This window comes from Botryllus schlosseri, chromosome 4, assembly GCF_051294905.1.
Source record: "Botryllus schlosseri isolate E-star chromosome 4, Bs_hap1, whole genome shotgun sequence".
In the NCBI taxonomy this organism is placed as follows: Eukaryota; Metazoa; Chordata; class Ascidiacea; order Stolidobranchia; family Styelidae; genus Botryllus; species Botryllus schlosseri.
The window spans coordinates 8,822,012-8,837,989 of NC_137239.1; the positions used below are offsets into that span (position 1 = coordinate 8,822,012).

At 39.5% G+C, this 15,978-nt stretch overlaps 1 protein-coding gene across 2 annotated transcripts in view; it reads left to right on the top strand.

Annotated features, from left to right (window-relative positions):
- The window catches only part of LOC145438071 (uncharacterized), a 64,768-nt gene that overhangs the window by 30,930 nt on the left and 17,860 nt on the right, over positions 1-15,978 (top strand). The gene's annotated exons all lie outside the window — the stretch shown is intronic.

A 15,978-nucleotide genomic window follows, 5' to 3' on the forward strand; every position in this document is an offset into this window, starting at 1 on the left:
GAATTTCCTATTTAGCGTCATTTATGCCCATTTTCATTCGTATCTCTCCTTCATCATCATCATCATTAGTTTATTAGCAATTTTTATCAGCTCAATACACCACAAAAATGCGATACAATGAAAAGACAGGAAGATGTCGAAGTGACTTGGAGTAGTCTATGGAATCAGACACCCACCTTGGCTTAGGCGATGTAAAGAGGAGGCATGCACACTGAATGAAAGTAAAGAAGATGGTTAGAAAAAAAACGTCATCGTTTTCGATACGCGGATTACGCGCGTGTGCCAGGCGCGTAGCCACGGGTTTCGGGGTTCGAATCCCCTGTTTGAAACGCGAAACCCCGTCATTTTGAAATGACCATTCTAACTCTAATATTCAGTTGCAATTCAATAATTGTGTTCTCAGTGTTGCGCGCCGCCGATTTGCGAGAAGCAAGTTGTTAATTAGAGCGAAGAGTCTGTGATGATCTCCCGCAGAGATGGTCACGAGATTAGGTCATTCATACCCGTGCGCGTGGCAATCGTCGCTAGCCTGATTTATCGCATCTCGAACAAGCCTGGTTCCGCTGGCTTGAACTATCGCATCTGCAATACGCCCAGCTCACACCATATCATCGCTTGCCTTCGCAATCGACCGTTGTGCACGATATTATCGCTGGCTTTCACGACAGCATCTCTAATAGGCCGAGTGCGAAGAATATCATTTCTGGCCTAACTATCGCGTTTCTGACCTAGCATGCTTTGGCTCCTATCTCTCGCTGCTTTGGAGACAATGCGGTCGAGTATACGCTGATAAGTGATTGTGTTATGTCATATTGATTTGAAGAGCGATATCACGAAACTGAATAACATCGAATCCCTGCAAACAGACTCCAACGTGCGTAGGCTACTTGATTTCCGCTAATCCTTGAACGTAACGATCAGAAGATGTATATAATGGCCTGAGTTCTAAAAGAAGACAGAGGTCTGAACCACCTTAAATCTGAGCCATCAGGTTCGGACATTTTGATTTGCGAAAACTCTCGCAGAGACTGTGTAATACGGGCGCGTATTCAATTGTTTACCAGACATCAGGGACTCGCTAATTTACAGCACTTCGATATCTTCAGCAAGCACATCATATACACCTAAAATCGTCAACAAGAAGAGATAATATGATCGTCATTTACACATGTACTTAACCCGAATCGAATTGATGCGATATAGGTAAATTTGAAAAAGTCCAAATCACCCTAATTTTCCGACTGGCTTCGCGCCTAGCGTGTGCTGAGAAGCACCATCATAGGTCTCCTCTCTCGACCAGGCGCCCAATCAGACGTTCTGCTTTTCTAAAATCTAAATTATGTTCGCCCATATTCGTTTACAATACCATTCGTAAGCTAGCTAGCTTCATGATAGTCTTGGTAATCGCAGCGCGAAATTGGAGGGAGTATGCCTGTAAATGGAATTCATTTCTGCGCATATTCGTTTCTCTAACAAGGCTCAGCCAGTGACATTAATCAGGAAATGTGGCAATACAGATTTAACACCGATAGAATGACAAAACAATTGTCGCGACGAAAGCTACTCAATATGGTGTCAGACTCAAAACCCAGTCGTGGAGATAATGATTAGAATACATGCTTTGTCGTTTGCCGACATCTATTTCTTGTTGTCTGCTTGATACATTCGTACTCTGAAATGGTCGCACAATGTCACTTTTTAGTGTTATTTTCAATATTAACGTGCAGTATGCCATGCCATTGTCAAATATTGATGCATCACGATATTCTGAGTGGCACAAACTCTGAATATATTCGATTCGATGGAACAGGGAACCTTCTATATTCCGGCTAACTTGACTGGTAGACGCACTCGTATAGAAAACAACAATATCGAATCTCAAACTATTGGGCCTTTGGTCGACAGTCGATTTCTATTGATAAGATCGTGGCATGCGCCCGGAACTGGAATTAATTCTAGCCCAGGGGTGGCCAACCTGCGGTTGTAGAAGGACATTTGTGCGCTAGGGCTCTTCAAAAATGACTTTTTTTCTCAAATCGTACTGGCTACTTGATAAAATTGTTAGGTTACCTAATTTAAGCCTACACACAAAATTTGGTTCAATTCCAGCCAGTAACAATAAAAATTTTTAAAATTTTCTGTTCACCCCATAAAAGCGTTAGGCTGTCTATAGAAACGATGCTCGCCAAATTTGGTTCAATTCCAACCAGTGGAAGCGGAGATATTGCCGTCGAAAAATTTGGATTTGAATAAAATAGTATTTACGGTGACCGATTCTTTGTTTATTTATTATAGTTGTGCTCACCGTAAATACTATTTTATTCGAATCCAAATTTTTCGACAGCAATAACTCCGCATCCACTGGTTGGAATTGAACCAAATTTGGTGAGGATCGTTTCTTTTGACAGCCTAACACTTTCATGGGGTGAACAGAAAATTTTCAAATTTTTTATTATTTATTTTTATATAATAATTAGAAACTTTCTTCTCCTGTAGCAAAGCGGTTACTGGTTGGAATTGAACCAAATTTTGCGTGTAGGCTTAAATTAGGTAACCTAACAATTTTATCAAGTAGCCAGTACGATTTGAGAAAAAAGTCATTTTTGAAGAGCCCTATTGTGCGGCCGTCAACACGTAATTCAATTAGTATGTGTTGGCGGCCGTCGATTTTGGTGCGTATAATAAACCGATATGAAAACATATATTAGTCCGGAATTCACCGGTAATGGACTAGGACAGTTTAAGATGGATATTTGGCGTCCACTTGGTGTATTACGACTATGCCCAGGAATGTTGCAGTAGGCTGCTTAAGTAATCAGAATGCGGCCGTGAATAGCAAGACGGTTGGCCACCCCTGTCCTAGCTCGTTACATTAAATAGGAATAGGACATTATATATATTGTACCTAGATCTATTTGTGGCATAAACACCGATGAACTCCAAAAATGCTTCGCGAACGTAATTTCGGGAAATGCTCCAATGCCGCCAAAATAGCTGTTTTAATCTGCAAACAATTGCCGCGATGCGAGCTACTCAGCGCGAAGCCAGAAACCGCAAGAGACAATTGCTGATTGTTTGCGCGATTTCGCGTTTGTAATCATCAACATTGTTGTCTGCTTGAAACCTCATATTCGATAGTTGTCGTGTGTTACTTGCGAACTTGCCAGGCCAGTGCGTAGTGTGTTTCATTTCTGACACGGCGCATTGCGCAGCAACTCCAAATCCTCAGTGACGTGAATTCTGATATTTGCTCGATGCATTCAGTCGAACGAATGATCGCACCGTTTTAAGATTCCATTTAATACGTCGACTGCATGCTTTGATATCAATGAGTACAGGGCCGGTATTGAAACGTCCCACAAATGGTTTAACGCTGTACAGTGTACGTACACCAGCAGCATGTAGTAAAGCGCGTTTTATTGCGACGGTGACGTCATCGATAGGGAACAATTATGATGTCACAAGACTTCGCCACAAGACTTCACGTCGTAAAAAAATAAAAGTCGGCGCCTATGAGTGTAAGTTAGGGCTGTTCAAAAATAACCTTTTTTCCTGAATCCTGCTGACTACGTGATTAAATCGCTAGGTTATTCGATAATTCTGGGATTATCCTTGATGGGTGGATAATCCAAGAATTATCATCGAAAAACTAGACTAACTCCGCTTCTACGGCTTGGAATTGAGTCAAATTTGTTTTGCAAAGTTTTTGAAGACAATGCCCAACAATTTGATAGGGTTGGCATAAAAATTTGAAGAAAAAAAATTTTTTTTGCGTTTTTGGGCAAATTCAAAATTTCCAAACTCTACGAAACCGGCGAATATTGGTTGGAATGAATTGAAGTTTGGTATGCGTCGTTTTTTTAAGGCAACCTAACAATTTAATCACGTAGCCAACAAGATTCAGGAAAAAGGGTTATTTTTGAACAACCCTAGTGTAAGTATTTACAATATAGATATCCGAACCCTCAGTTAAACGGACAGTCAAGATGCTTAGTACGGTATGTCCGTATGGTTATCTAACGTGACTACATCCACGAAAGCAAATATATAGAGCTGAGTTTACATTAATAGGTGGGACTGGCGAGTGAATTGGAATTCGGTGGCGTAATTGGGTTTCGCAGAAATATCTGTGTCATGTTGCTGATCAAATTGTCGTATAGCTGATACAGGTATCAACTCGCAGCTATTAGATCACGCTTGAGTAGCTTAAGGCAATAGCTACAATAATTGGTACAATAATTAGAGCCTATCATACTGCCGTAGTGCACAGGGCGATGTCAAAATGTGCGATGTAGGTATTTGTAGGATTGTACGAACGTAGGATTTTGATATTACAGTATATAACACAGGGTTGTAATGACTCGAGTCATGACTCGACTCGAGTCAGACTCGAGTCACGATTTGAGGATGACTCGACTCGACTCGAGTCATTTTCTCAAAATACAGAAATGACTCGACTCGACTCGAGTCAATCTGTGTATTGACTCGACTTGGACTCGAGTCATTGCGCATGACTCGAAGCAAGTCATTGACTCGAGATTCAGACGGCCAAGCAAGTTTCTATGACGTCATAATTGGTTGTATGCAATGTAGCTAGATGCATGTTTTTGAAATTCTTCATTTGCTGACGATTGCCCTTGAAAAGTGTCAGCTCGAAAAGCTTCGGGTTTTAATATATTTTCACTATGAATATATTATTAAAATGTATATTAAAGTTCTGTACCCCAAAGAGTCTCTTCAAATATTTGCTTCTGTAAAACATTTTGTTTAAGTTGGAATTGCGAAATGATGAACTATCGCATTGACCACAAAATGCATCAATGCTGTCAAATCTTGACCCTCATGAAGCATCAGCTGCTGCTAATACCATAACACCAATATACTCTTTTATAGATGAAGAATATGAGCTATAATTTGGTGGTGTTGAATTCATGAGCTATTGTTTACTATTCACATAGTCATAGAAGCAATTTGTGAAACAGCAGATTTGCTGCTTCAATACGAAAATCTTTTGTTTGGTAAAATTGAAAATTGGAAAATAATGAACTATCACGTTGCACCCGTAATTGTACCAATGTCAACTACTCCAAACTTGTATGACGCATTACTGCTAATAGCACAATATTAATATAGGTCATTATAGTTAAATAATAATGGGCCAGAGTAGGCTGGTGTTTGCAATATAACGTGCTTTCCATCTATATATCCGAATCAATCAGGGAAATGTCACATCCTGTTGATTTCATCAGCTATCTTTTGCTGTCCATTTTGTCACGAACAAAGGTTGGGAATCATCAATCATCCCAGATTAAAGAATGTTTGCAATAGGATATTTGCAGATCGTTTGGAGCGAAGTGAGATGGAGCAAAGTTAAGCGGAATGATCCGCTCAGAATTATAAATAATTAAACATAGTTTTCGCCTGCTGTTTAAATCTGCGTCGTGTCCACCGGCCTATCCCAAACCTCATCCATTATTGATGGATTACTCCGTGTCCCTCGCTCGCAGAATGCTGGTGTTGTTTTCGAGAGCGGCATATGGCTTCGCTGTGCAGATGTCACTTCCTGTCGTGAGATCGGGGTATGACTACAAGCCTAACCCACGCGCATTGTGGCGCATTATAAGTTACCTTTTGTGTTTGCGGTGTCACCTTAATAGAATACCACATAGTGTGGACGCGTTGGCAGCATTCTAGTCTTTCCAGTCTCAGAAGTCTCGAGGACGCAGCTACACATAGAAACAGGAAGGCGGGATCGACTATAAAGTCATAAAAAGAAATCCGACTCGCTATACGAAATATCTGTTCTTTAATTATGCACGCTGTGTATTCGACAATGGACTCTAGGCAATGACACCAAATTTTGCAATAGCATGTTCTTTACCGTTTACGATCCCCTGCGAAAAGATGTAATGTAAAACACATGCTGCATCGTGATAAATGATCATAGACTGCACTTGACCGCTCAAAAAAGGCCGGTCTGCTACATTCTGATTGGAAGTACAGAACTTCAATTTAAGAATCAGTAGGTCACTAATCTCGGGAAAGCTGACTGATGCCAGTGGCGGCTCGTGACAGTATCGGGTGGTGGGGCAAGGGCTGCAAGCGACTTTTTACCAACATAACGTCACAATGGCGTTTCCAACGGAAACAAGTAACTTAATGATGGTACTATAGAGATTGTACATTGTACAATCTCTATAATGGTACCGTAACATGAATTTCCCGGCAACAGTGATTTTAACGTATGTGTCACGAGAGGTCCGCCGGTGAGTTGTGACTTGAAGTGTGGTAACTGCGTAAACGGCGTACGGAACAAAGATTCAGCACGGTTCGCTTTCGAACTAGACCTGACTAATTATCTGCAGATATGGAAATGACTATAACTCGAGAATTGGAAAGGTCAACGAGTTCGGACAGATACGAAATTGTTATCTCATAGATTGGGCCTGTCATATTGAATCCAAAATATCATTCTGAAGAACTAAGAATAGCAGCCTCGGAAATTCGGTCTCGGTACAGCATAGGAGATTTTGGCCTTGAAACTGGACGCTGTAACACGACACATACGACTTTATTACTGTCTATAGGTCTGCTGCGAAATCGCCTTTGGAAAATATATTACCGTATAAATACGTGGATGAAAGCATTAAACTGTACACTGTTACATGACATCATCGAGAAGTGGCCTCATGGCCCTTTTCGGTATGGTACACTGTCAAAATTAATGCGAACAGACCAACACCGAATTTTGAATAAAATTTACTGCGGAATAGGCTGATCAAGTGATCAGCTGTTAGCCGCCATCGAAAACGAAATAGCTATCGGCCCAGGCCGTGTTATTTTTGGCATTTCAGGAGCCAGATGCCAAAACTGCCAAAAATAAAAATTTGAAAATGCCAAAAATAAGCAATTTTTGGCATATGCCAAAAATAACACGGCCTGCCAAATAGTGTATTTCGTTCATGGTAGTAGTTATATAGATCGCTCGTGACGGGCTATGGGGTTCTTATGGGCGGGGTGGCACGGTGCCGAGAAAACCGGGGGTGGCACGGTGACCCTTATCTCTTATGGCGGGGGTGGCACGGTGCCATTGTGTCTTATGGCGGGGGTCGCATGGTTACCTTTTCGGGTATAGGCTGCGGCGGCACGGTGCCGTGAAAACTCGTGGTGGCATGGTTACCTTTTCAGGTATAGGTGCGGTGACATGGTGCCTCGAAAACTCGTGTTGGCGGGTCGTACTTTCAGGTATAGGCATCTCTCACACAGTGCCTCGAAAACTCGTGTTGACAAGTCGTACTTGTGGGTATAGGCATCTCTCGCACGGTGTTGAATATGTATCAAGTAAATAGTCACGTGATTGATTCTTAGTTAATGTGTATAATACAAATTATTAAATATGACCGATTCGAGTTAATCCCAACGTTTACGGTGAGTACGACAATGATATATCGTTATTCTTATGGCGGGGGTGGCATGCGGCTATTGTGTCTTATGGGTGCGGCCGTGAATCGCCCTTTTGGGTATAGGCATCTCCCGCCCGGTGTTGAATATGTATCAAGTAAATAGTCATGTGATTGGTCCTTATTTAATGTGTATATTCCAAATTACGGCAAGTACGACAATGATATATCGTTATTCTTATGGACGCGGCGATGATTCGTACTTTCGGGTATAGACTGCGGGCGGAATGTCGTACTTTCAACAAAAAAGGCGTGAAAATAGTTTGCAAAATCTAGGAATTACTCTCATGATAATGTTTGAGTAATTAGATTACCCCAGAGCCGGCGTAGACGGCGATTCGAATACCAACAATAACCACGCTCACAAACTAACACTTCAAATAGGTGTGAAATATATAACAAACCCCGCAATCGCTGACAAGATAATGTCTCGGACATAACCATCTTTAGCGACTTGGTGTTACAGGCATATCGATCACTCACGCGGTGAAATTTTCGTAAGCAGTTTGGCACAGAGCTTGATTTCACTCGTACGATTTAATAAGTAACGAATAACAGACCGCCAGTGTCGGTAACTTGAATAGCGACAAATTGTCACTTATTTCCGCTCTAACCCTAATCCTTTGTGAAGTGAACGCTTATTCAAAAGGGTGTGATATCATTTTAAAATCCTACGACACTCACAGGGTAATGCTTCAGACAAAGCGATCCCTCATGCCCGCTCACAAGGTAATATTTCCGTAATTAGTTTGTCACAGAGTCGTCGCAGACGGTGATTCGTAAACCAACAATTTGACACTTTCTGGTATGGTCGCTATATGTTTTTGACACTTTGTCCGTGTTTGACTTTAGTTGTATGATAAGAATCATGCGAATATTCAAGCAATGTATCAATTGAATGGAATGAAACTTACTACACAGCTCAAGTTGATTCGTATCTGAATGTGTTAATTCGGTACAATTCTAATTAATTTGAGAAATCTTTTTAATGTGATCTTTTGATTCGACCGTAATCTGAATATTACTGACACCGACTTTCAGTCACATTGAATTATTCACACATTCCACGCCGCTGTTTTAACAGTTATAGAATCAATACCAACTATCTCTAACCCGATAATATTCAATCATTTTGGTAATTTACCAACTTTAAATCCATTCGCGGATGTACTAAAGGTAAATCCAAATAATCCAAAATAAAATATTTGGACTTTGACATAGTCTGAATTGAAATAGATTGACAAACATGACTACCAACTTTCCCGCAGTCCCATTTCGATATTATATGCACATTGATTTGAAACAAGTAATGAAACATTGCAACTCTATTCGCGATCCCGCTTTCCGTTTGTCAAAGAGATATTTTAGCATCTTACCATACTCAAAAGAATTCTTCACAACATTAACAATTGTTAAAAATCTAGTTTTCACTTACTTGATTATATCACTACAACTCACAAACTTGAATTAATTCATCCTGGCTGTATTCGTATGATCGGTCTTTTTTATTCGATTGTAAAGGTCGTTACTACTCTGAAGACAAAGTATTTACTAATCGGTACATATACGATTTGACTTGGACATATTATATTTTGAGTATACGAGATTTGAATGTCCGAACAATAACTGAGAATTAATTTATCACAATTAAATCCGTATATTACAGCGTAAAAGATATTGGGGTGTCAGCAACTCTGTACGGTCGTAGTTACAACCACATTAACTAATCTACCCAGGCAACTCGTCATGATCATTCCTGAAATCAACACAAACACGACCACTGACTTGAGTTAACCACGAAACAGCATCAAGTTTTAAATCCGCTTGCAGCTGACGGATTATTCGAATGCATCGATGGAGAATATTATTGAACTCGTCGGTATTGTTACTTCAACAAATTACACCGACTGCGAAAGTTAATATCGAATGGTAAGACTTGATCACATATTTGTTGATCACAGACATGACAAAAAAAAACATTACCGAGATTTTATAAACTAGTCATATTACTCTACACATCTATCAATATCAAAATGCGAGTCATCCAATTTTTCTACTAAAGTAACATTGCACTTTCGGATTCGGATTCGGTATAGTCATACAAATTGTATTAAATCCAACATCAAAACAAAAGGAATTTTTTTAGTTTATTGAAATCAAATCATTCGTCTTCGACTTGTGCTTTTCTAGATTGCACGCAACAATTCGTTACGAATGAGCTGTAACCAAAGTTAAGAATTCTTTGTGTCCACAGATATAGAAGATGAATATAGCTAACACAATCACGAATCGACGTTTCAGAGTATTTCACGGATGTAATAAACTTGTTAGTGTCGCCTATCTAAAAGTATGCATGCGTTCGATTTCCATACCGACTGTTGCGATGTTTAGGATTCGCTTACAATGACCAAGAGTGAGGATTTAACATCAATGTCGTTACTGGAGGTATTCACAACAGAGAATCGAAACATTACACAGTGTGAAAATATATCTTTGATATCAAAGCACTATCCCAAGTACACGATTAATACTCAACTCCGTTCACACTTTCTATAGAACGTGCTAAACGTAAAATTTTACGAGGTTGCACTCTAAGACTTTGATCATTACAAAAGTAAATTGAATATGTTTGCTCGACGCATTCAATTCAACTAGAAATGTCTAGTGCACAACAATCGTAATATTAAGGAAGTACTTGCTACACTGTAATTCACTAAACGTGTTTTGCATTGTTGTTCATTTGTAGCATTGATTGATATTGTTTTTTGAACCCTCAAATAATAATTCCCGACATAAAACCAAACCGCTGAAAGTCGTTACCAACACAAAGAAACACTTTGTACGATGTTTGCCAAATGTACCCTATGGTTAGGTGTACTAGAATTATTTGTGTAACACATACACCGACAATGTAATCGAGAATTTTTCCGTTGTCATTCGCTAAAGTAAATGTCATCACAATACTCTGTCACTAAAGATCTTACTTGTATCTGATTGAATCACCGATAATTAACTCGCTAAATCAAACCATAAGGAAATTTCACTCACTCATCAGATATGAAACAGCGTCGCTTAATCGGTGTAGATCGTTTTTCTAAATACAAATCATACCTGACCAACAGAAAACAATTTTCACTCACCTTGTAATGAAACCAATAAACACAGTGGAGTGGTCGAGCTTTACATCAGCAGACTGTAATCTGTAAATCAAGCTTACATCCGACTTGTAACTGTATCGTTTACCTAACCGAGTTGTATGCACAGTTTGATATTTTTTGTTATTTGGTAATTGCTGAATATACTACTTCGAAATACTCCCTTGAACGTAATTTCCATCATCGTAATAATCGAAGTACATTTGTGTCGAATTCGTAACAGCCGACTATGACATGATAAATTTTTGACAAGTTATGCTTGGAAGATTGGTTGTATATCACGAAAAATAATTACCGCTCATGTTGATACTGTTATCCATTGTTCGGTATTTTCAAACGAGTAAAATTTATTACTTGAGTTACTCCGCTTAATGCAAATGTAAACACAACCGTCTTTCAACATCGCATAGACATCGATACAAAGTATACAATCAAACGCAACAAGTTTTACTTTTGTAGGTTGTGTATGGTTATCCTGCATAACTCATTTCTTACCAAAGCCATATGAAATATATTCATGTTACACGAAAATATTCACTCATGCTACAAACCTGTACAATGATTGGTGGTGCTTTCAAACTGTTTCGATACCTCAAGAACTTTATTGTCTGAATGGTTGTTCATGTATCGTAATAATCAAGTAGTTCAACACAGAACTAGTACTAACAGAAACACCAGAGTTGTTTGCACAAAAGTTTGTATGTGCACAGTATACGAATACCATGTGTAAGTCCAGCACAATTGTGGTATCCATACGAGTTTAGTTAACACAATTTACGACACCGAGGTCGCGTCATCTTTCGTAAGACAACAAACCAAGGCTTCAGGGTATGTCCATGTCATAGCAATGAATCGGCTACTCCAACAACAGAGTGCATATGTTTTCTAGTTACGGTGCTTACATCTTACACACAAATCAATCTACTTTGCTAACGAAAAGTGGTGAGTCATCATACGGTTATCCTCACTAGTAAAACATACTATCATACAAAATGGTCGTTATAGTTTGCACACCAACGGTACATCGTACAAGTAACAAGTCTCGAGAATCCAGTTATTCAAAAAACGTGAAAGTATTTCTACACCAAGTCGTTATGTTGACGAAAGCGTATATTGTAATATCATGATCGATTTGCATTCGTTGGTCACAAACTGACACTACTCTAAATAATTCTTTTTCACTAAAACACAAACGCATACTTGTCACCATTCGTTTTCATCAAGTACGAGTTCAAGAAACTTACTACGACATGAATTTTTATTTTTATGTTGTGTAAATAGGTAATCATTAATTCAAGTAACACTATATCAACATCATCGAGTTGTGCTAATAGATTTACATGTGGTCTTGTGGTTTTCGTCGGGACATACAGCACGAACTAACTGTAGACTCCTCTCTGTTGTACAGCTACTCGGTAATCGAAATGCATTAACATGTAAACAACGATCTTGTTTCGTCACACCAAAAATATGTTCACTGTCGCGATACTCCGCACAAGACGTGCATAGCCTTTTCACACTCGTAATAGTATACCAACGTCAAGCGATAACGTTTAACAAGACCAACGACACTGAACCCACGACGTTTACCTATGTAAAATTACCACTTTCACTTGCCAGTCCATCGTTTACCTGACTAAACATATTATTTTCCTTTGGAGATCTGACGTTTACCCAGAGTAAGAAACCTTTTTCACTTGTAAATATATTTTTTCCTTGGCTAACAAACCTTTTTTCACTTGTAAATATATTTTTCCCCGGGTAACAAACCTTTTTCCCTGAGCAACAAACCATTTTAACTTGGGGGTCCGTCGTTTAGTCGAGTAAAAATATCATTTTCCTTTGGAGATCCGGCGTTTACCCAGTGTAACTATACATTTTCGCTTGGAAAAATACTTTTACCTAGAGTAACTAATCATTTTCTCATGGGTAACAATCCCTTTTCGTCTGGAAACTATCATTTAACTGAGTACCAATACCGTTTTCACTTGGAAATACATTTTTTCCCTGGGTAACAATACCATTTTCGTTTTGAAAACTGACAACCACACCGGTCAATTTGATATTTTTGTATATTGTTACAACGAACAGTGACGGAAATATACACAGACTACCGGTTTCAGAGTATACCCCATCGGTCGTATCACGTCAATATCATCGGTTAACCACATACAATATACTCTTGTACACCGAAATGCACGCTTTGGACAATAGGCTGCGATAGTTCTGTGATGTCCGGGTTCGTGCTTTGGATTTTCCAGAGTCAAAATGTCTGAATAAAACACCCCCTCGACGATGGTTGGTATGTGGATAACGGTGCTCGGAAAACGGTTGGATTTATGTCACTCATCGCGATAACAATTCCAGGTCGAGTTTTCCCCCACATGTTTACTATATTGTGTCTTTATTGGTCAATGTATGTCTCGACATTCAGTTTGAAATCGGAAACCCTGATAAAGTATGTAACCGGATCCGGATATCAACTCTGAATCGATAAACCAATGAACAATATTCAAAGTAAACATGTTACACCCTGTGTTTCCACGAAAAAATACCATCCAGACATACGTCGCGCTTGTTTGCCCACACCAGTATATGCGTAAATGGGGGTGTGTGACATTGCATGCAATGTGTTGGTATACAAACATCGATCCACAGACATTATCATAGCCGGTAATTTTGATGCAGATCGAATGTCATCACACCCGATAACAATACCAATAAGCCACATTGCAATGACTCTGAGTCAATCTGAAGCATGACATACAGACACACAAACATGGGACCAATATATGGTTATTCACACGACTACGGTTGGTGGTGAAAGTGAACTGTACAACATATACCAATTGGGCGTTCACAGTCGAATATGCGAACCATGCACAATCATATACCCAGATTTTTGTTGGATATGTACGAAACCGATAAATCGATACATTTCTTTTCCTTCAACGTCAATAATACAAAGGTCATTCCAATTCATCGCTCGAATGTGAGGTTCGTCTGGTGTAAAATCTATGTCAAATAACACCAAAGTGTGTCTTCCGTGTTTTATTATTTCCACCGTCGCATCTTGTCTGTGTCGTAACACTATGGTGCAGGGACTTGAAAAACGGTACTTTGTAAAACGGATTGACATGTTGTTCGATATGACCAACTGAATCGACGTCAATAGCCTTGTGGTGATGACAGTTTCAAAATGCTCCGATATGACGAGACCAACCCCGATCTCGCGTGGTGACGACCGTTTTTTGTAATGTTACCGGACGAACTAGACCCATACGAAGGTGTGTTTTATGATTGCGTGTGAAATCACGAGGTAGTGTTCTATTGTGGTGTACGATTGCAGTCTTCATTCCACAGAAACACACCTTATTGGATCACAGTATCAGTCCGAGACTTACAGAATCACTGTTCACGATCTTTATCTGGAGTCGTTATGTGGGAGTAGCGACATCCATGCATCGTGACTGAAAGACTGATCGCAATCATTTCGAGCACCCGTACTTCGATAGTTCACCTAGATCAAACGCTGCAGCAGAAAACTCCGGTGTCGACAACACGATGGATATTGACCGATGTATCCAATTGATCTGGGTGGTCCGTCTGCAGATAGGGTCATGACTATCTTGTAATGTTACAACACGATAACACCATCGAGTAAATCAGTGAACGGTGTCGAAATATCGATGTAATAGCGCGACTCAGAGTCATTGCAATGTGTCTTATTGGTATTGTTATCGGGTGTGATGACATTCGATCTGCATCAAAATTACCGGCTATGATAATGTCTGTGGATCGATGTTTGTATACCAACACATTGCATGCAATGTCACACACCCCCATTTACGCATATACTGGTGTGGGCAAACAAGCGCGACGTATGTCTGGATGGTATTTTTTCGTGGAAACACAGGGTGTAACATGTTTACTTTGAATATTGTTCATTGGTTTATCGATTCAGAGTTGATATCCGGATCCGGGTACATACTTTATCAGGGTTTCCGATTTCAAACTGAATGTCGAGACATACATTGACCAATAAAGACACAATATAGTAAACATGTGGGGGAAAACTCGACCTGGAATTGTTATCGCGATGGGTGACATAAATCCAACCGTTTTCCGAGCACCGTTATCCACATACCAACCATCGTCGAGGGGGTGTTTTATTCAGACATTTTGACTCTGGAAAATCCAAAGCACGAACCCGGACATCACAGAACTATCGCAGCCTATTGTCCAAAGCGTGCATTTCGGTGTACAAGAGTATATTGTATGTGGTTAACCGATGATATTGACGTGATACGACCGATGGGGTATACTCTGAAACCGGTAGTCTGTGTATATTTCCGTCACTGTTCGTTGTAACAATATACAAAAATATCAAATTGACCGGTGTGGTTGTCAGTTTTCAAAACGAAAATGGTATTGTTACCCAGGGAAAAAATGTATTTCCAAGTGAAAACGGTATTGGTACTCAGTTAAATGATAGTTTCCAGACGAAAAGGGATTGTTACCCATGAGAAAATGATTAGTTACTCTAGGTAAAAGTATTTTTCCAAGCGAAAATGTATAGTTACACTGGGTAAACGCCGGATCTCCAAAGGAAAATGATATTTTTACTCGACTAAACGACGGACCCCCAAGTTAAAATGGTTTGTTGCTCAGGGAAAAAGGTTTGTTACCCGGGGAAAAATATATTTACAAGTGAAAAAAGGTTTGTTAGCCAAGGAAAAAATATATTTACAAGTGAAAAAGGTTTCTTACTCTGGGTAAACGTCAGATCTCCAAAGGAAAATAATATGTTTAGTCAGGTAAACGATGGACTGGCAAGTGAAAGTGGTAATTTTACATAGGTAAACGTCGTGGGTTCAGTGTCGTTGGTCTTGTTAAACGTTATCGCTTGACGTTGGTATACTATTACGAGTGTGAAAAGGCTATGCACGTCTTGTGCGGAGTATCGCGACAGTGAACATATTTTTGGTGTGACGAAACAAGATCGTTGTTTACATGTTAATGCATTTCGATTACCGAGTAGCTGTACAACAGAGAGGAGTCTACAGTTAGTTCGTGCTGTATGTCCCGACGAAAACCACAAGACCACATGTAAATCTATTAGCACAACTCGATGATGTTGATATAGTGTTACTTGAATTAATGATTACCTATTTACACAACATAAAAATAAAAATTCATGTCGTAGTAAGTTTCTTGAACTCGTACTTGATGAAAACGAATGGTGACAAGTATGCGTTTGTGTTTTAGTGAAAAAGAATTATTTAGAGTAGTGTCAGTTTGTGACCAACGAATGCAAATCGATCATGATATTACAATATACGCTTTCGTCAACATAACGACTT